The 20,925-nt window shown below is 42.7% G+C and overlaps 3 long non-coding RNA genes across 3 annotated transcripts; all 3 read left to right on the top strand.

The window, feature by feature from the left end:
- The first annotated feature begins 682 nt into the window (after nucleotides 1-682).
- Nucleotides 683-1,132, top strand: LOC118496513. The gene is made up of 2 exons (XR_004899081.1): nucleotides 683-745; nucleotides 857-1,132. It is a non-coding gene; the product is annotated as an uncharacterized LOC118496513 (long non-coding RNA).
- Nucleotides 1,133-6,757: 5,625 nt separating this feature from the next.
- On the top strand, nucleotides 6,758-7,207 carry LOC118496515. The gene is made up of 2 exons (XR_004899082.1): nucleotides 6,758-6,820; nucleotides 6,932-7,207. It is a non-coding gene; the product is annotated as an uncharacterized LOC118496515 (long non-coding RNA).
- A 5,665-nt stretch (nucleotides 7,208-12,872) lies between these two features.
- On the top strand, nucleotides 12,873-19,971 carry LOC116067117. Its single transcript, XR_004899031.1, has 3 exons — nucleotides 12,873-12,910; nucleotides 18,011-18,015; nucleotides 19,600-19,971. It is a non-coding gene; the product is annotated as an uncharacterized LOC116067117 (long non-coding RNA).
- The last annotated feature ends 954 nt before the right edge of the window (nucleotides 19,972-20,925 follow it).

A 20,925-nucleotide genomic window follows, 5' to 3' on the forward strand; every position in this document is an offset into this window, starting at 1 on the left:
TAGGCAAGAAGCTTTCAAATATGACCCCAAAATAAAGTGGTTATGGTTAGGTAAGGAATCCTCAAGTATAGCCCCATGACTAGGTCAGGAATCAGGATGTTGTGTCCTGCTCTGCTCTAACAATAGACTGAAAACAAAAAGTGTGGGGAGCACAATAACCATCACATGAAGAGACATCTATGAAATACATGGATGCAAATGTATCATAAATAACAACAACAACAACAATCTCTGAATTATGAATGAAAATGTGCGAAATATGTACTCCTGTACCATATAAATGATAATCCGTACACATCAGAAGTAACAGTCCACAGGAACATGGAAACAAGTGGTATTATGTTATCAAAAGCAACATAAAATGGTTCAATGATATGTAGTATAACAATTAAATATTCCCACCACATGGGAGAAGATGAAAAAAGGAAAAAGAATTTCCAAAGTAATGTGTTGGTTTAAAAAGTGACTCCATATGCATAGGAGTTCTCTATATGTGTAACATATATCTCTAGTTCCAATTAAGAATCATATGTAAGCAATATTTGTAAATATATATATATACATACACACACATATATATACACACACACGTACCTATTTAATTATAGTCCCTTATGAAGTCCAATTAATCAAATTGTATCTATTAATATTCTATTTTATGTGTTCTTTTGTGTCCCATAATAGAAGGATAACTGAGATGGAGATCTGTCAGAGAAGAGAGGAAGAGGGGAAAGCTTCAGTCCAGGTACGGGCGGGTTAGGAATGAAATAAATGAATTCTGCTGCCGAAGGCAGCAGAATTACATGCACAAACCATGGACCTACACTAATTCCCAACTATCCTATCTCTCATTCAGACCATTGGGCACATGTGTACCCAGTCTAGTGATCCAGGATCTTTCAATTCTCCTGCGCTGCTTCACCGTCCAGGCTGGGTTGGACTCCAGAATAGTGGCTCTGAGATTGGCCCAGCCGTGATCAACGAAATGTTGGACTAGAGGGATATGTAAATTTTTATGTTTATTAATATTATATCTGTGCTGTGTGAATCTAGTTAGCATGGTATTTCCTGATTCACCAACATATTGCTTTGAACACTGTAGGCATCTTATTAAATAAATGATATTTTTCTGGTGAACAGTAGTGTTCTTTTGGGTTTCAAAAACCTCTTTGGTGTTCTGGTTTTGTACCATCCTGTACCTTCTAAAGAAATCCCCCTGTGATCTGGTCCTGTGTGCCTGTAAAGGCCTGAGTTTAGCTCTCACTAGAATATCTCTCAGGTTGTAGTTTTTTCTAAAAGCTGCAATCAGCTTGTAATCTTTTAGAAAAACTGTGTTACCTCCAGCAGAAATAAAATTTCTTTTTAATTGTCTGACAAATTTGACATTTTGTGGAGAATAAGTGATTATAATTGGTAAAATAGAGTCGAGACAAATGGGTTTGACTTGGGTAAATGTCCTCAATGCCCGACGCAGCATGGTGTACGTGTAGCCCCTGGTGAGAAGTGAGGAAAATAAGATTTTAACTGCAGCCTTAAAGTCTTCCTCCCTGGTGCAGATTCTTTTAAATCTCAATAACTGAGATTTAACTAGCCCCGCAAAGGTGTGCTTCGGGTGATGACTGGACCTGTACAGTAGGGCATGTGTATCTGTCTCTTTAAAAAAAACTCGGATATCCAGTTTGTGTGTGGCAGGGAAGTCGGTGCCTTTGAAGGTGGTGGTGTCGAGGAAGTCCATGGAGTCGGGGCTAATTGTGGATTTTAATTTGATGGACTGCCTGTGGTTGTTCAAGGTAAGCATAAATTGATCAAAGTCCTCTTTGGAATGCTGCCAAATACCCCAAATATCATCTAAATAGCGAAAATAATATAGCGGTTTTTTCTGGCAGGATGCCAGAGCGCTTTCCTCCCAGGCTGCCATGTGGATGTTTGCGTACGAGGGGGCGAACTTTTTACCCATAGCCGTCCCATGAATTTGTAAAAAATATTGGCCGTCAAATTCAAAATCATTTTTGGTCAGGTTAATTTCGAGAAGTTGGAGGATTTCTTTGTCGGGCCTTTTGCTGTCTGGGTATTTTTGGAATGCGTTTTTGACCGCTAAGAGACCCTCAGAGGCCTGGATGTTGGTGTAGAGACTGTCCACATCCAGAGAGAACAAAAAGGACGTTGGCGGTACTATAATATTTTTGACTTTCTCCACAAAATCATAGGTGTCCTTAATATAACTGGGGTGTAACGTGGACAGAGGATTTAAATAAAAATCTATGAATTCTGCTGTAAAATACGTTTCACTCTCACAGTCAGAGACGATCGGGCGTCCAGGGGGGATGCAGTAAGGGAGGCTCCAGGACTCCTTCTTTTTATGGATTTTGGGCAGTAAGTAAAATCGTCTCATTCTGGGTTCTTTATTTCCCTGGAGGTAAGTTTTTTGTTTCTGATTGATAAATTTCTTATCATACAAAGTTGAAAGAATTTTGTCCACTAATGGTATGGTGTCTTTATATATGGGTCTGTCTAATTTTGCATAATATTTTTGGTCATTTAATTGTCTGTATCCCTCCCAAAGATAATCCTTCCTGTCCATGAGCACCACCGAGCTCCCTTTGTCTGCAGGTTTAATCACAATCTCATTGTTTTCACTCAATTGATTAAGTGCTTCAATTTCAAATTCACTCAAATTGGGTTTGTTCCATCCTATTCTATAGTGCTTTTGAAAAAATTCAGTATCAGATTGTGTTAAATTTGTGATTTCAGGTGGAAGTTGTGCAGCAGAGGGAACCCAGGTGGATTTCGGGATAAAAGGTAAGTGGACAGAATCAGGTTTGTTAGCATAATAAACAGACAGTTTCAACTTTCTGTGATAATTCTGTAAGTCCATTCTGGTTTGGTCTTTTAGGCACTTGTGACCAGTCCTGTGTAAGGAAGGAATGAAGGTTAACCCTTTATTCAACAGTGAAGTCTGTGCTGCTGTAAGCTGGAAGGATTCACATAAGTTAATTACAGTTTTATTCCCTGCTTCATCTCTTATACTTACAGGGACTCCTTGTTTAAATGCTCGATCCAGTGCTGGAACATGTACTCACCGGTCTGTTTTGACCAGTGAATGAGGTCCTTCTCAAGGGTAAAGTTATTCCTGGCGAGTGGAGGAATGGAGCCGTGTTGGACCTGGATGTGTTTGTTCAGAGCCCAAAGATTGTTCTGTTCATTGGGTGGGAGTGACCTGGAGAAATTGATTTGGGGCACAAAAATTAGTGCATCAGGGAAGGCTTTTTCAGCCATATGGACAGCATTGTCCAGCTGTGGGATGGTGACAGTTTGGGGATTGTGGGATCTGCTGTTGATGCCAAAGGAAAGGATAGTCATTTCTACCATTGTGGAGACAGGTGTTTTGGCCAAAATAGCTTCAGCGTGTGCAAAAGTGGCACCTGGAAAGCTGTCCACTTGGACGTGGTTTTGGGAGAAAGGTGGCATCCTGGAGAGGTTTGAATCCCCTATAATAAGCCACTTCTTCTTAGGCTCCAGTGACCAAACAGACATTTTCTGGTTGGTCTGCTCATGTCTGAAGGGTCTGTTCTCAGGAGTTGTTGGGGCAGGTGGGATAGACACTCTGCGGGGTGCAAAGGAGAGTGTGCTCTGTACCTGGAGTTTAGGTAAGGGGCCCAATCTTTTCCCAGTGTTGGATACAGGGGTAGAAGATGTGGTTCCCTCTGTATTCTCTGTCGTTTGCAGGTCTGGAAGTTTGCGTGGAGGCCTTTGTTGCTGTGGCTGTTCCAGGACTGGTATCACCGGTGAGAGGGAATGAGGTGAGTTGGGAGAAAGGGGAGGAGAGGTGGGAGAGAAAGAGGAAGGAACAGGGGAAGATGGGGAAAGGTCTATAATAGAGGGAGGAGAAGAAGAGGGAGGGGGGGAGGAGGAGGGAGGAACAGCTGGGAGAGGGTCTGCATGTAGAGAAATCAGTTCTCCCTCTTCTGAAGTCTGCTGCTGTTCGTGTGTCTTCTCCACAGGTTGTTCTGGTGCAGCTTCCCCAGCGGTAGGAGTCCTTTGCACCATTCCTGCATGGGGAGCTGTGTGGGTGTCAGCTGCCGTCTGTTCTGGGCATGTTCTGAGTGTTTCCCACTGTGTGATCCTCTGTGGGATCCCCGGTACTGGTTGAGGTGGGGTGTTGGGATAGGCTTGAGCCAAAAAATCTGTCATGGCAGCACTCAAATGTCGCCTTCTAACAGACAGGGTACGTGGGGCCGCGACTGGAGCAGGATGGACAGGAGGAGGAGGAGGAGGAGGACGAGCAGGAAGAGCAGGAGGAGCAGGTGGTTGCTGGGATGTTACCTCGTCTGTCTCCAGTGGGGTGGTGGAGGGAGCTGCAGTCTCTGTGGCAGGTAAAGTCTGAGTCTGTGTCTCTTCCTGTGGGGCTTTCTGAGGGTTGTCCCGTGTGGCTGCTACCAGTCTGTCAAACACTGTGTCTAAAGTGCTGCGTGCTAGTTTCTTGCCGAAATGGCTGCGAGACCAAGCAGCTGCAATATCAAAGTTTTTCCTCCAGTTCCCAGCATTAAGTTGGTTTAGGATCTGGAAGTTATCCTCCATGCTAGCCCTATAATGGTCACCAAGATCTAGCAGGGTTGTGTGCTGCCAAATTCTGGCATTACCTTCAATAATATTGTTGATTGTGTTATTAGAGTCAGCAGGTTTGATGGAGGTGATGAGGTTGTGAGTCAACCTGGCAATGGCCGGAGGTGTAACAGGAGAGGTGACATTTTTTAGGTGATGCGCAGCCTTAATAATCTTATGGATAACTTTAGTTCTGATGATAAAGTCTGAGTCATCATAATTGTTTTTTTGTTGCTCCGTGTCATGAGAGCGAACAAACCTTCCTCTCCGTTGATTCCCCTCTCTCCAGTTTCGGGAACGTTGTCCTTGTGGCTGCCGCCACCGCTGTGTCTGGGGCCGCTGCCATCTCCGCTGTGGGGATCCTCGGCGCGGAGCTCCGTTTATTTGTGTTCGGCGGTCCTGGAGACGGCCGTTGTTCCTGTCCTTGCTCTGGTGGGTGTTGTTGTTGTTGTAAAGGAATTCGGCCTGGTTATTACCTCTATATTCCTTGTAGTTAGATCTCCCGTTGTATCTTTGAAATAGGCGGGAGTCGTGGCGCTGATTTCCCCGGGCCGCTTCGGCGTAGGAGGAGCGGCCGTAAGACTGCTGACGGCGGGGATAAAGGGAAGGCTGTCTGTTCCGAGGGTACAGTGTTTTATTTTTCTGTCTGCCTCGTTTGTAACTAACCTCTTGCCAGCCTTCATCATCCCAGCGTTGACCCGCCATCCTGAAGTCGAGCCGAAGGCCGTAGGAAAACAAACTAAAACTAAAAACTATAACTGAAAACTATCTCTTAAAAAAATAGAGACGTGATGGTAAATAAAGGAGAAACTTTATTTCAGTGAGCGACGCGTTTCGGCATTGATAAATGCCTTTTTCAAGCTCGAAATAAATCACAATTTCTCTCAATCTGATCCTCTCACACAGTTCAGTCAGCGGTACGGCAGAATGAATGAAAAAAGCCGGGAAAAGCGAGCAGGTATAAACATCCTGAATCCAGTGAAACCCATGTGATTCCCAGGGCCAATGATATCGCTGGAGTCGATAACATTGGGTGTGTATGGGAGTGAGGAAGGCCGCCCCAAGCCTGATGTAAAATTAGAGGAAAATATGTAAATTTGTTCGAAAAGAACTTAAATTACATTTTAAATTAAATTCCACTCACCAGTCTCTTAAAATTGATTAAAAGATATCGAAATATATTAAGAAAGGTATTTAAAGACCCTTAAATGGTGTTTAAATTGAGTTTTAAGGTGAGTAATAATATCACAATTGCATTCTAACAATAATTTTCTTTTTTTGATTTTTTTACAGGGGCAAGGGAGACTCAGCATCAAGTCAGATAAGGTGGGTATCGTTAGGGTTTCCAAATAGGTTAAGGTAAGTGTAAAATAACAGGTAAGGGCATATATCTTGAAATTTATTTACCAAATCCAATTGTTGGGTTTAGGCAATAGTCCCTGTAATGTGTTACTGGGCTGGAATGGTTGAGATTAGGCAAGAAGCTTTCAAATATGACCCCAAAATAAAGTGGTTATGGTTAGGTAAGGAATCCTCAAGTATAGCCCCATGACTAGGTCAGGAATCAGGATGTTGTGTCCTGCTCTGCTCTAACAATAGACTGAAAACAAAAAGTGTGGGGAGCACAATAACCATCACATGAAGAGACATCTATGAAATACATGGATGCAAATGTATCATAAATAACAACAACAACAACAATCTCTGAATTATGAATGAAAATGTGCGAAATATGTACTCCTGTACCATATAAATGATAATCCGTACACATCAGAAGTAACAGTCCACAGGAACATGGAAACAAGTGGTATTATGTTATCAAAAGCAACATAAAATGGTTCAATGATATGTAGTATAACAATTAAATATTCCCACCACATGGGAGAAGATGAAAAAAGGAAAAAGAATTTCCAAAGTAATGTGTTGGTTTAAAAAGTGACTCCATATGCATAGGAGTTCTCTATATGTGTAACATATATCTCTAGTTCCAATTAAGAATCATATGTAAGCAATATTTGTAAATATATATATATACATACACACACATATATATACACACACACGTACCTATTTAATTATAGTCCCTTATGAAGTCCAATTAATCAAATTGTATCTATTAATATTCTATTTTATGTGTTCTTTTGTGTCCCATAATAGAAGGATAACTGAGATGGAGATCTGTCAGAGAAGAGAGGAAGAGGGGAAAGCTTCAGTCCAGGTACGGGCGGGTTAGGAATGAAATAAATGAATTCTGCTGCCGAAGGCAGCAGAATTACATGCACAAACCATGGACCTACACTAATTCCCAACTATCCTATCTCTCATTCAGACCATTGGGCACATGTGTACCCAGTCTAGTGATCCAGGATCTTTCAATTCTCCTGCGCTGCTTCACCGTCCAGGCTGGGTTGGACTCCAGAATAGTGGCTCTGAGATTGGCCCAGCCGTGATCAACGAAATGTTGGACTAGAGGGATATGTAAATTTTTATGTTTATTAATATTATATCTGTGCTGTGTGAATCTAGTTAGCATGGTATTTCCTGATTCACCAACATATTGCTTTGAACACTGTAGGCATCTTATTAAATAAATGATATTTTTCTGGTGAACAGTAGTGTTCTTTTGGGTTTCAAAAACCTCTTTGGTGTTCTGGTTTTGTACCATCCTGTACCTTCTAAAGAAATCCCCCTGTGATCTGGTCCTGTGTGCCTGTAAAGGCCTGAGTTTAGCTCTCACTAGAATATCTCTCAGGTTGTAGTTTTTTCTAAAAGCTGCAATCAGCTTGTAATCTTTTAGAAAAACTGTGTTACCTCCAGCAGAAATAAAATTTCTTTTTAATTGTCTGACAAATTTGACATTTTGTGGAGAATAAGTGATTATAATTGGTAAAATAGAGTCGAGACAAATGGGTTTGACTTGGGTAAATGTCCTCAATGCCCGACGCAGCATGGTGTACGTGTAGCCCCTGGTGAGAAGTGAGGAAAATAAGATTTTAACTGCAGCCTTAAAGTCTTCCTCCCTGGTGCAGATTCTTTTAAATCTCAATAACTGAGATTTAACTAGCCCCGCAAAGGTGTGCTTCGGGTGATGACTGGACCTGTACAGTAGGGCATGTGTATCTGTCTCTTTAAAAAAAACTCGGATATCCAGTTTGTGTGTGGCAGGGAAGTCGGTGCCTTTGAAGGTGGTGGTGTCGAGGAAGTCCATGGAGTCGGGGCTAATTGTGGATTTTAATTTGATGGACTGCCTGTGGTTGTTCAAGGTAAGCATAAATTGATCAAAGTCCTCTTTGGAATGCTGCCAAATACCCCAAATATCATCTAAATAGCGAAAATAATATAGCGGTTTTTTCTGGCAGGATGCCAGAGCGCTTTCCTCCCAGGCTGCCATGTGGATGTTTGCGTACGAGGGGGCGAACTTTTTACCCATAGCCGTCCCATGAATTTGTAAAAAATATTGGCCGTCAAATTCAAAATCATTTTTGGTCAGGTTAATTTCGAGAAGTTGGAGGATTTCTTTGTCGGGCCTTTTGCTGTCTGGGTATTTTTGGAATGCGTTTTTGACCGCTAAGAGACCCTCAGAGGCCTGGATGTTGGTGTAGAGACTGTCCACATCCAGAGAGAACAAAAAGGACGTTGGCGGTACTATAATATTTTTGACTTTCTCCACAAAATCATAGGTGTCCTTAATATAACTGGGGTGTAACGTGGACAGAGGATTTAAATAAAAATCTATGAATTCTGCTGTAAAATACGTTTCACTCTCACAGTCAGAGACGATCGGGCGTCCAGGGGGGATGCAGTAAGGGAGGCTCCAGGACTCCTTCTTTTTATGGATTTTGGGCAGTAAGTAAAATCGTCTCATTCTGGGTTCTTTATTTCCCTGGAGGTAAGTTTTTTGTTTCTGATTGATAAATTTCTTATCATACAAAGTTGAAAGAATTTTGTCCACTAATGGTATGGTGTCTTTATATATGGGTCTGTCTAATTTTGCATAATATTTTTGGTCATTTAATTGTCTGTATCCCTCCCAAAGATAATCCTTCCTGTCCATGAGCACCACCGAGCTCCCTTTGTCTGCAGGTTTAATCACAATCTCATTGTTTTCACTCAATTGATTAAGTGCTTCAATTTCAAATTCACTCAAATTGGGTTTGTTCCATCCTATTCTATAGTGCTTTTGAAAAAATTCAGTATCAGATTGTGTTAAATTTGTGATTTCAGGTGGAAGTTGTGCAGCAGAGGGAACCCAGGTGGATTTCGGGATAAAAGGTAAGTGGACAGAATCAGGTTTGTTAGCATAATAAACAGACAGTTTCAACTTTCTGTGATAATTCTGTAAGTCCATTCTGGTTTGGTCTTTTAGGCACTTGTGACCAGTCCTGTGTAAGGAAGGAATGAAGGTTAACCCTTTATTCAACAGTGAAGTCTGTGCTGCTGTAAGCTGGAAGGATTCACATAAGTTAATTACAGTTTTATTCCCTGCTTCATCTCTTATACTTACAGGGACTCCTTGTTTAAATGCTCGATCCAGTGCTGGAACATGTACTCACCGGTCTGTTTTGACCAGTGAATGAGGTCCTTCTCAAGGGTAAAGTTATTCCTGGCGAGTGGAGGAATGGAGCCGTGTTGGACCTGGATGTGTTTGTTCAGAGCCCAAAGATTGTTCTGTTCATTGGGTGGGAGTGACCTGGAGAAATTGATTTGGGGCACAAAAATTAGTGCATCAGGGAAGGCTTTTTCAGCCATATGGACAGCATTGTCCAGCTGTGGGATGGTGACAGTTTGGGGATTGTGGGATCTGCTGTTGATGCCAAAGGAAAGGATAGTCATTTCTACCATTGTGGAGACAGGTGTTTTGGCCAAAATAGCTTCAGCGTGTGCAAAAGTGGCACCTGGAAAGCTGTCCACTTGGACGTGGTTTTGGGAGAAAGGTGGCATCCTGGAGAGGTTTGAATCCCCTATAATAAGCCACTTCTTCTTAGGCTCCAGTGACCAAACAGACATTTTCTGGTTGGTCTGCTCATGTCTGAAGGGTCTGTTCTCAGGAGTTGTTGGGGCAGGTGGGATAGACACTCTGCGGGGTGCAAAGGAGAGTGTGCTCTGTACCTGGAGTTTAGGTAAGGGGCCCAATCTTTTCCCAGTGTTGGATACAGGGGTAGAAGATGTGGTTCCCTCTGTATTCTCTGTCGTTTGCAGGTCTGGAAGTTTGCGTGGAGGCCTTTGTTGCTGTGGCTGTTCCAGGACTGGTATCACCGGTGAGAGGGAATGAGGTGAGTTGGGAGAAAGGGGAGGAGAGGTGGGAGAGAAAGAGGAAGGAACAGGGGAAGATGGGGAAAGGTCTATAATAGAGGGAGGAGAAGAAGAGGGAGGGGGGGGAGGAGGAGGGAGGAACAGCTGGGAGAGGGTCTGCATGTAGAGAAATCAGTTCTCCCTCTTCTGAAGTCTGCTGCTGTTCGTGTGTCTTCTCCACAGGTTGTTCTGGTGCAGCTTCCCCAGCGGTAGGAGTCCTTTGCACCATTCCTGCATGGGGAGCTGTGTGGGTGTCAGCTGCCGTCTGTTCTGGGCATGTTCTGAGTGTTTCCCACTGTGTGATCCTCTGTGGGATCCCCGGTACTGGTTGAGGTGGGGTGTTGGGATAGGCTTGAGCCAAAAAATCTGTCATGGCAGCACTCAAATGTCGCCTTCTAACAGACAGGGTACGTGGGGCCGCGACTGGAGCAGGATGGGCAGGAGGAGGAGGAGGAGGAGGACGAGCAGGAAGAGCAGGAGGAGCAGGTGGTTGCTGGGATGTTACCTCGTCTGTCTCCAGTGGGGTGGTGGAGGGAGCTGCAGTCTCTGTGGCAGGTAAAGTCTGAGTCTGTGTCTCTTCCTGTGGGGCTTTCTGAGGGTTGTCCTGTGTGGCTGCTAGCAGTCTGTCAAACACTGTGTCTAAAGTGCTGCGTGCTAGTTTCTTGCCGAAATGGCTGCGAGACCAAGCAGCTGCAATATCAAAGTTTTTCCTCCAGTTCCCAGCATTAAGTTGGTTTAGGATCTGGAAGTTATCCTCCATGCTAGCCCTATAATGGTCACCAAGATCTAGCAGGGTTGTGTGCTGCCAAATTCTGGCATTACCTTCAATAATATTGTTGATTGTGTTATTAGAGTCAGCAGGTTTGATGGAGGTGATGAGGTTGTGAGTCAACCTGGCAATGGCCGGAGGTGTAACAGGAGAGGTGACATTTTTTAGGTGATGCGCAGCCTTAATAATCTTATGGATAACTTTAGTTCTGATGATAAAGTCTGAGTCATCACAATTGTTTTTTTGTTGCTCCGTGTCATGAGAGCGAACAAACCTTCCTCTCCGTTGATTCCCCTCTCTCCAGTTTCGGGAACGTTGTCCTTGTGGCTGCCGCCACCGCTGTGTCTGGGGCCGCTGCCATCTCCGCTGTGGGGATCCTCGGCGCGGAGCTCCGTTTATTTGTGTTCGGCGGTCCTGGAGACGGCCGTTGTTCCTGTCCTTGCTCTGGTGGGTGTTGTTGTTGTTGTAAAGGAATTCGGCCTGGTTATTACCTCTATATTCCTTGTAGTTAGATCTCCCGTTGTATCTTTGAAATAGGCGGGAGTCGTGGCGCTGATTTCCCCGGGCCGCTTCGGCGTAGGAGGAGCGGCCGTAAGACTGCTGACGGCGGGGATAAAGGGAAGGCTGTCTGTTCCGAGGGTACAGTGTTTTATTTTTCTGTCTGCCTCGTTTGTAACTAACCTCTTGCCAGCCTTCATCATCCCAGCGTTGACCCGCCATCCTGAAGTCGAGCCGAAGGCCGTAGGAAAACAAACTAAAACTAAAAACTATAACTGAAAACTATCTCTTAAAAAAAAATATATAGAGACGTGATGGTAAATAAAGGAGAAACTTTATTTCAGTGAGCGACGCGTTTCGGCATTGATAAATGCCTTTTTCAAGCTCGAAATAAATCACAATTTCTCTCAATCTGATCCTCTCACACAGTTCAGTCAGCGGTACGGCAGAATGAATGAAAAAAGCCGGGAAAAGCGAGCAGGTATAAACATCCTGAATCCAGTGAAACCCATGTGATTCCCAGGGCCAATGATATCGCTGGAGTCGATAACATTGGGTGTGTATGGGAGTGAGGAAGGCCGCCCCAAGCCTGATGTAAAATTAGAGGAAAATATGTAAATTTGTTCGAAAAGAACTTAAATTACATTTTAAATTAAATTCAACTCACCAGTCTCTTAAAATTGATTAAAAGATATCGAAATATATTAAGAAAGGTATTTAAAGACCCTTAAATGGTGTTTAAATTGAGTTTTAAGGTGAGTAATAATATCACAATTGCATTCTAACAATAATTTTCTTTTTTTGATTTTTTTACAGGGGCAAGGGAGACTCAGCATCAAGTCAGATAAGGTGGGTATCGTTAGGGTTTCCAAATAGGTTAAGGTAAGTGTAAAATAACAGGTAAGGGCATATATCTTGAAATTTATTTACCAAATCAAATTGTTGGGTTTAGGCAATAGTCCCTGTAATGTGTTACTGGGCTGGAATGGTTGAGATTAGGCAAGAAGCTTTCAAATATGACCCCAAAATAAAGTGGTTATGGTTAGGTAAGGAATCCTCAAGTATAGCCCCATGACTAGGTCAGGAATCGGGATGTTGTGTCCTGCTCTGCTCTAACAATAGACTGAAAACAAAAAGTGTGGGGAGCACAATAACCATCACATGAAGAGACATCTATGAAATACATGGATGCAAATGTATCATAAATAACAACAACAACAACAATCTCTGAATTATGAATGAAAATGTGCGAAATATGTACTTCTGTACCATATAAATGATAATCCGTACACATCAGAAGTAACAGTCCACAGGAACATGGAAACAAGTGGTATTATGTTATCAAAAGCAACATAAAATGGTTCAATGATATGTAGTATAACAATTAAATATTCCCACCACATGGGAGAAGATGAAAAAAGGAAAAAGAATTTCCAAAGTAATGTGTTGGTTTAAAAAGTGACTCCATATGCATAGGAGTTCTCTATATGTGTAACATATATCTCTAGTTCCAATTAAGAATCATATGTAAGCAATATTTGTAAATATATATATACATACACACACATATATATACACACACACGTACCTATTTAATTATAGTCCCTTATGAAGTCCAATTAATCAAATTGTATCTATTAATATTCTATTTTATGTGTTCTTTTGTGTCCCATAATAGAAGGATAACTAAGATGGAGATCTGTCAGAGAAGAGAGGAAGAGGGGAAAGCTTCAGTCCAGGTACGGGCGGGTTAGGAATGAAATAAATGAATTCTGCTGCCGAAGGCAGCAGAATTACATGCACAAACCATGGACCTACACTAATTCCCAACTATCCTATCTCTCATTCAGACCATTGGGCACATGTGTACCCAGTCTAGTGATCCAGGATCTTTCAATTCTCCTGCGCTGCTTCACCGTCCAGGCTGGGTTGGACTCCAGAATAGTGGCTCTGAGATTGGCCCAGCCGTGATCAACGAAATGTTGGACTAGAGGGATATGTAAATTTTTATGTTTATTAATATTATATCTGTGCTGTGTGAATCTAGTTAGCATGGTATTTCCTGATTCACCAACATATTGCTTTGAACACTGTAGGCATCTTATTAAATAAATGATATTTTTCTGGTGAACAGTAGTGTTCTTTTGGGTTTCAAAAACCTCTTTGGTGTTCTGGTTTTGTACCATCCTGTACCTTCTAAAGAAATCCCCCTGTGATCTGGTCCTGTGTGCCTGTAAAGGCCTGAGTTTAGCTCTCACTAGAATATCTCTCAGGTTGTAGTTTTTTCTAAAAGCTGCAATCAGCTTGTAATCTTTTAGAAAAACTGTGTTACCTCCAGCAGAAATAAAATTTCTTTTTAATTGTCTGACAAATTTGACATTTTGTGGAGAATAAGTGATTATAATTGGTAAAATAGAGTCGAGACAAATGGGTTTGACTTGGGTAAATGTCCTCAATGCCCGACGCAGCATGGTGTATGTGTAGCCCCTGGTGAGAAGTGAGGAAAATAAGATTTTAACTGCAGCCTTAAAGTCTTCCTCCCTGGTGCAGATTCTTTTAAATCTCAATAACTGAGATTTAACTAGCCCCGCAAAGGTGTGCTTCGGGTGATGACTGGACCTGTACAGTAGGGCATGTGTATCTGTCTCTTTAAAAAAAACTCGGATATCCAGTTTGTGTGTGGCAGGGAAGTCGGTGCCTTTGAAGGTGGTGGTGTCGAGGAAGTCCATGGAGTCGGGGCTAATTGTGGATTTTAATTTGATGGACTGCCTGTGGTTGTTCAAGGTAAGCATAAATTGATCAAAGTCCTCTTTGGAATGCTGCCAAATACCCCAAATATCATCTAAATAGCGAAAATAATATAGCGGTTTTTTCTGGCAGGATGCCAGAGCGCTTTCCTCCCAGGCTGCCATGTGGATGTTTGCGTACGAGGGGGCGAACTTTTTACCCATAGCCGTCCCATGAATTTGTAAAAAATATTGGCCGTCAAATTCAAAATCATTTTTGGTCAGGTTAATTTCGAGAAGTTGGAGGATTTCTTTGTCGGGCCTTTTGCTGTCTGGGTATTTTTGGAATGCGTTTTTGACCGCTAAGAGACCCTCAGAGGCCTGGATGTTGGTGTAGAGACTGTCCACATCCAGAGAGAACAAAAAGGACGTTGGCGGTACTATAATATTTTTGACTTTCTCCACAAAATCATAGGTGTCCTTAATATAACTGGGGTGTAACGTGGACAGAGGATTTAAATAAAAATCTATGAATTCTGCTGTAAAATACGTTTCACTCTCACAGTCAGAGACGATCGGGCGTCCAGGGGGGATGCAGTAAGGGAGGCTCCAGGACTCCTTCTTTTTATGGATTTTGGGCAGTAAGTAAAATCGTCTCATTCTGGGTTCTTTATTTCCCTGGAGGTAAGTTTTTGTTTCTGATTGATAAATTTCTTATCATACAAAGTTGAAAGAATTTTGTCCACTAATGGTATGGTGTCTTTATATATGGGTCTGTCTAATTTTGCATAATATTTTGGTCATTTAATTGTCTGTATCCCTCCCAAAGATAATCCTTCCTGTCCATGAGCACCACCGAGCTCCCTTTGTCTGCAGGTTTAATCACAATCTCATTGTTTTCACTCAATTGATTAAGTGCTTCAATTTCAAATTCACTCAAATTGGGTTTGTTCCATCCTATTCTATAGTGCTTTTGAAAAAATTCAGTATCAGATTGTGTTAAATTTGTGATTTCAGGTGGAAGTTGTGCAGCAGAGGGAACCCAGGTGGATTTCGGGATAAAAGGTAAGTGGACAGAATCAGGTTTGTTAGCATAATAAACAGACAGTTTCAACTTTCTGTGATAATTCTGTAAGTCCATTCTGGTTTGGTCTTTTAGGCACTTGTGACCAGTCCTGTGTAAGGAAGGAATGAAGGTTAACCCTTTATTCAACAGTGAAGTCTGTGCTGCTGTAAGCTGGAAGGATTCACATAAGTTAATTACAGTTTTATTCCCTGCTTCATCTCTTATACTTACAGGGACTCCTTGTTTAAATGCTCGATCCAGTGCTGGAACATGTACTCACCGGTCTGTTTTGACCAGTGAATGAGGGTCCTTCTCAAGGGTAAAGTTATTCCTGGCGAGTGGAGGAATGGAGCCGTGTTGGACCTGGATGTGTTTGTTCAGAGCCCAAAGATTGTTCTGTTCATTGGGTGGGAGTGACCTGGAGAAATTGATTTGGGGCACAAAAATTAGTGCATCAGGGAAGGCTTTTTCAGCCATATGGACAGCATGTCCAGCTGTGGGATGGTGACAGTTTGGGGATTGTGGGATCTGCTGTTGATGCCAAAGGAAAGGATAGTCATTTCTACCATTGTGGAGACAGGTGTTTTGGCCAAATAGCTTCAGCGTGTGCAAAAGTGGCACCTGGAAAGCTGTCCACTTGGACGTGGTTTTGGGAGAAAGGTGGCATCCTGGAGAGGTTGAATCCCTATAATAAGCCACTTCTTCTTAGGCTCCAGTGACCAAACAGACATTTCTGGTGGTCTGCTCATGTCTGAAGGGTCTGTTCTCAGGAGTTGTTGGGGCAGGTGGGATAGACACTCTGCGGGGTGCAAAGGAGAGTGTGCTCTGTACCTGGAGTTTAGGTAAGGGGCCCAATCTTTCCCAGTGTTGGATACAGGGGTAGAAGATGTGGTTCCCTCTGTATTCTCTGTCGTTGCAGGTCTGGAAGTTTGCGTGGAGGCCTTTGTTGCTGTGGCTGTTCCAGGACTGGTATCACCGGTGAGAGGGAATGAGGGAGTTGGGAGAGAAGGGGAGGAGAGGTGGGAGAGAAAGAGGAAGGGAACAGGGGAAGATGGGGGAAAGGTCTATAATAGAGGGAGGAGAAGAAGAGGGAGGGGGGGGAGGAGGAGGGAGGAACAGCTGGGAGAGGGTCTGCATGTAGAGAAATCAGTTCTCCCTCTTCTGAAGTCTGCTGCTGTTCGTGTGTCTCTCCACAGGTTGTTTGGTGCAGCTTCCCCAGCGGTAGGAGTCCTTTGCACCATTCCTGCATGGGGAGCTGTGTGGGTGTCAGCTGCCGTCTGGTCTGGGCATGTTCTGAGTGTTTCCACTGTGGATCCTCTGTGGGATCCCGGGTACTGGTTGAGGTGGGGGTTGGGATAGGCTTGAGCCAAAAAATCTGTCATGGCAGCACTCAAATGTCGCCTTCTAACAGACAGGGTACGTGGGGCCGCGACTGGAGCAGGATGGACAGGAGGAGGAGGAGGAGGAGGACGAGCAGGAAGAGAGGAGGAGCAGGTGGTTGCTGGGTGACTTACCTCGTCTGTCTCCATGGGGGTGGTGGAGGGAGCTGCAGTCTCTGTGGCAGGTAAAGTCTGAGTCGTGTGTCTACTGTGGGCTTTCTGAGGGTTGTCCCGTGTGGCTGTACAGTCTGTCAAACACTGTGTCTAAAGTGCTGCGTGCTAGTTTCTTGCCGAAATGGATGCGAGACCAAGCAGCGCAATATCAAAGTTTTTCTCCAGTTCCCAGCATTAGTTGGTTAGGATGGAAGTTATCCTCCATGCTAGCCCTATAATGGGTCACCAGATCTAGCAGGTTGTGTGCTGCCAAATTCTGCATTACCTTCAATATATGTTGATGTGTATTAGAGTAGCAGGTTGATGGAGGTGATGAGGTTGTGAGTAAACCTGGCAATGGCAGGAGGTGTTGTAACAGGAGAGGTGACATTTTTAGGTGATGCGCAGCCTTAATAATCTTATGGATGAACTTTAGTTCTGATGATAAGTATGAGGCATCATAATTGGTTTTTTGTTGCTCGTGTCAGAGAGCGAACAAAACCTTCTCTACGTTGAGTCCCCTCTCTCAGTTTCGGGAACGTTGTCCTTGTGGCTGCCGACACCGCTGTGTCTGGGCCGCTGCCATCTCCGATGTGGGGATCCTCGGCGCGGAGCTCGTTATTTGTGTTCGGCGGTCCTGGAGACGGCCGTTGTTCCTGTCTGCTCTGGTGGGGGTGTGTTGTTGTAAAGGAATCGGCTGGTTATTACCTCTATATTCATTGTAGTTAGATCTCCGTGTATCTTTGAAATAGGCGGAGTCGTGGCGATGATTTCCCGGGCCGCTTCGGCGTAGGAGGAGCGGCCGTTAAGACTGCTGACGGCGGGGATAAAGGGAAGCTGTCTGTTCGAGGGTACAGGTTTTATTTTCTGTCGCTCGTTTGTAACTAACCTCTTGCCAGCCTCATATCCAGGTCGACCCGCATCCTGAAGTACGAGCCGAAGGCCGTAGGAAAACAAAACTAAACTAAAAAATAAACTGAAAACTATCTCTTAAAAAATAGAGACGTGATGGTAAATAAAGGAGAAACTGTATTCAGTGAGCGACGCGTTTCGGCATTGATAAATGCCTTTTCAAGCTCGAAATAAATCACAATTTTCTCTCATCTGATCCTCTCACACAGTTCAGTCAGCGGTACGGCAGAATGAATGAAAAAAGCCGGGAAAAAGCGAGCAGGTATAAAAATCCTGATCCAGTGAAAACCATGTGATTCCAGGGCCAATGATATCGCTGGAGTCGATAACATTGGGTGTGTATGGGAGTGAGGAAGGCCGCCAAGCTGATGTAAAATAGAGGAAAATATGTAAATTTGTTCGAAAAGAACTAAATTACATTTTAAATTAAATTCAACTCACCAGTACTCTTAAAATGATTAAAAGATATCGAAATATATTAAGAAAGGTATTAAAGACCCTGATGGTGTTAAATTGAGTTTAAGGTGAGTAATAATAGCACAATTGCATTCTAACAATATATTTCTCATTGATTTTTGTACAGTGGGCAAGGGAGACTCAGCATCGAAGACAGGTAAGGTAGGTGTCATTAGGGTTTCCAATAGGTAAGGTAAGTGTAAAATAACAGGGTTAGGGCATATATCTGAAATTTATTTACCAAATCCAATGGTTGGGTTTAGGCAATAGTGCCTGTAAGTGACTGGGCTGGAATGGTGAGATTAGGCAAGAAGCCTTCAGATATGACCCAAATAAAGTGGTTATGTAGGTAAGGAATCTTCAAGCGTATAGCCCCATGACTAGGTCGAATCAGGATGTTGTGCGCTCTGCTCTAACAATAGACTGATAACAAAAAGTGTGGGGAGCACAATAACCATCACATGAAAGAGACATCTATGGAAATACATGGATGCAAATGTATCATAAATAACAACAACAACAACAATAACATCGACTATGAATGAAAATGTGCGAACTATGTACATCTGTACCATATAATGATAATCGTACACATCAGAAGTAACAGTCACAGGAACATGGAAACAGTGGTATTATGTTATCAGAAAGCAACACAAAATGGTTCAATGATATGTAGTATAACAATTAAATATTTCCACCACATGGGAGAAGATGAAAAAAGGAAAGAGGAATTTCCAAAGCATGTGTTGTGTTTAAAAGTGACTCCATATGCATAGGGAGGTCTCTTATATGTATAAATATAGCTCTAGTTCCAATTAAGACATAGGTAAGCATATTGTATAAATATATTATATATTCCATACATACATATACATATATTATATACTACTACACATATACTCATATAATTATAGTCCCTCATGAAGTCATTAATCAACGTATCTATTAATATTCTATTAGGTGTCTTTTGTGTCCATAAATAGAAGGATCACTGAGATGGAGATCTGTCGAGAAGAGAGGAAGAGGGGAAGCTTCAGTCCAGGTACGGGCGGGTTAGGAATGAAATAAATGAATTCTGCTGCCGAAGGCAGCAGAATTACATGCACAAACCATGGACCTACACTAATTCCCAACTATCCTATCTCTCATTCAGACCATTGGGCACATGTGTACCCAGTCTAGTGATCAGGATCTTTCAATTCTCCTGCGCTGCTTCACCGTCCAGGCTGGGTTGGACTCAGAATAGTGGCTCTGAGATTGGCCCAGCCGTGATCAACGAAATGTTGGACTAGAGGGATATGTAAATTTTTATGTTTATTAATATTATATCTGTGCTGTGTGAATCTAGTTAGCATGGTATTTCCTGATTCACCAACATATTGCTTTGAACACTGTAGGCATCTTATTAAATAAATGATATTTTTCTGGTGAACAGTAGTGTTTCTTTTGGGTTCAAAAACCTCTTTGGGTGTTCTGGTTTTGTACCATCCTGTACCTTCTAAAGAAATCCCCTGTGATCTGGTCCTGTGTGCCTGTAAAGGCCTGAGTTTAGCTCTCACTAGAATATCTCTCAGGTTGTAGTTTTTTCTAAAGCTGCAATCAGCTTGTAATCTTTTAGAAAAACTGTGTTACCTCCAGCAGAAATAAAATTTCTTTTTAATTGTCTGACAAATTGACATTTTGTGGAGAATAAGTGATATAATTGGTAAATAGAGTCGAGACAAATGGGTTTGANGTTAGGGTTAGGAATGAAATAAATGAATTCTGCTGCCGAAGGCAGCAGAATTACATGCACAAACCATGGACCTACACTAATTCCCAACTATCCTATCTCTCATTCAGACCATTGGGCACATGTGTACCCAGTCTAGTGATCCAGGATCTTTCAATTCTCCTGCGCTGCTTCACCGTCCAGGCTGGGTTGGACTCCAGAATAGTGGCTCTGAGATTGGCCCAGCCGTGATCAACGAAATGTTGGACTAGAGGGATATGTAAATTTTTATGTTTATTAATATTATATCTGTGCTGTGTGAATCTAGTTAGCATGGTATTTCCTGATTCACCAACATATTGCTTTGAACACTGTAGGCATCTTATTAAATAAATGATATTTTTCTGGTGAACAGTAGTGTTCTTTTGGGTTTCAAAAACCTCTTTGGTGTTCTGGTTTTGTACCATCCTGTACCTTCTAAAGAAATCCCCCTGTGATCTGGTCCTGTGTGCCTGTAAAGGCCTGAGTTTAGCTCTCACTAGAATATCTCTCAGGTTGTAGTTTTTTCTAAAAGCTGCAATCAGCTTGTAATCTTTTAGAAAAAACTGTGTTACCTCCAGCAGAAATAAAATTTCTTTTTAATTGTCTGACAAATTTGACATTTTGTGGAGAATAAGTGATTATAATTGGTAAAATAGAGTCGAGACAAATGGGTTTGACTTGGGGTAAATGTCCTCAATGCCCGACGCAGCATGGTGTATGTGTAGCCCCTGGTGAGAAGTGAGGAAAATAAGATTTTAACTGCAGCCTTAAAGTCTTCCTCCCTGGTGCAGATTCTTTTAAATCTCAATAACTGAGATTTAACTAGCCCCGCAAAGGTGTGCTTCGGGTGATGACTGGACCTGTACAGTAGGGCATGTGTATCTGTCTCTTTAAAAAAAACTCGGATATCCAGTTTGTGTGTGGCAGGGAAGTCGGTGCCTTTGAAGGTGGTGGTGTCGAGGAAGTCCATGGAGTCGGGGCTAATTGTGGATTTTAATTGATGGACTGCCTGTGGTTGTTCAAGGTAAGCATAAATTGATCAAAGTCCTCTTTGGAATGCTGCCAAATACCCCAAATATCATCTAAATAGCGAAAATAATATAGCGGTTTTTTCTGGCAGGATGCCAGAGCGCTTTCCTCCCAGGCTGCCATGTGGATGTTTGCGTACGAGGGGGGCGAACTTTTTACCCATAGCCGTCCCATGAATTTGTAAAAAATATTGGCCGTCAAATTCAAAATCATTTTGGTCAGGTTAATTTCGAGAAGTTGGAGGATTTCTTTGTCGGGCCTTTTGCTGTCTGGGTATTTTTGGAATGCGT

This window comes from Sander lucioperca, chromosome 12, assembly GCF_008315115.2.
Source record: "Sander lucioperca isolate FBNREF2018 chromosome 12, SLUC_FBN_1.2, whole genome shotgun sequence".
In the NCBI taxonomy this organism is placed as follows: domain Eukaryota; kingdom Metazoa; phylum Chordata; class Actinopteri; order Perciformes; family Percidae; genus Sander; species Sander lucioperca.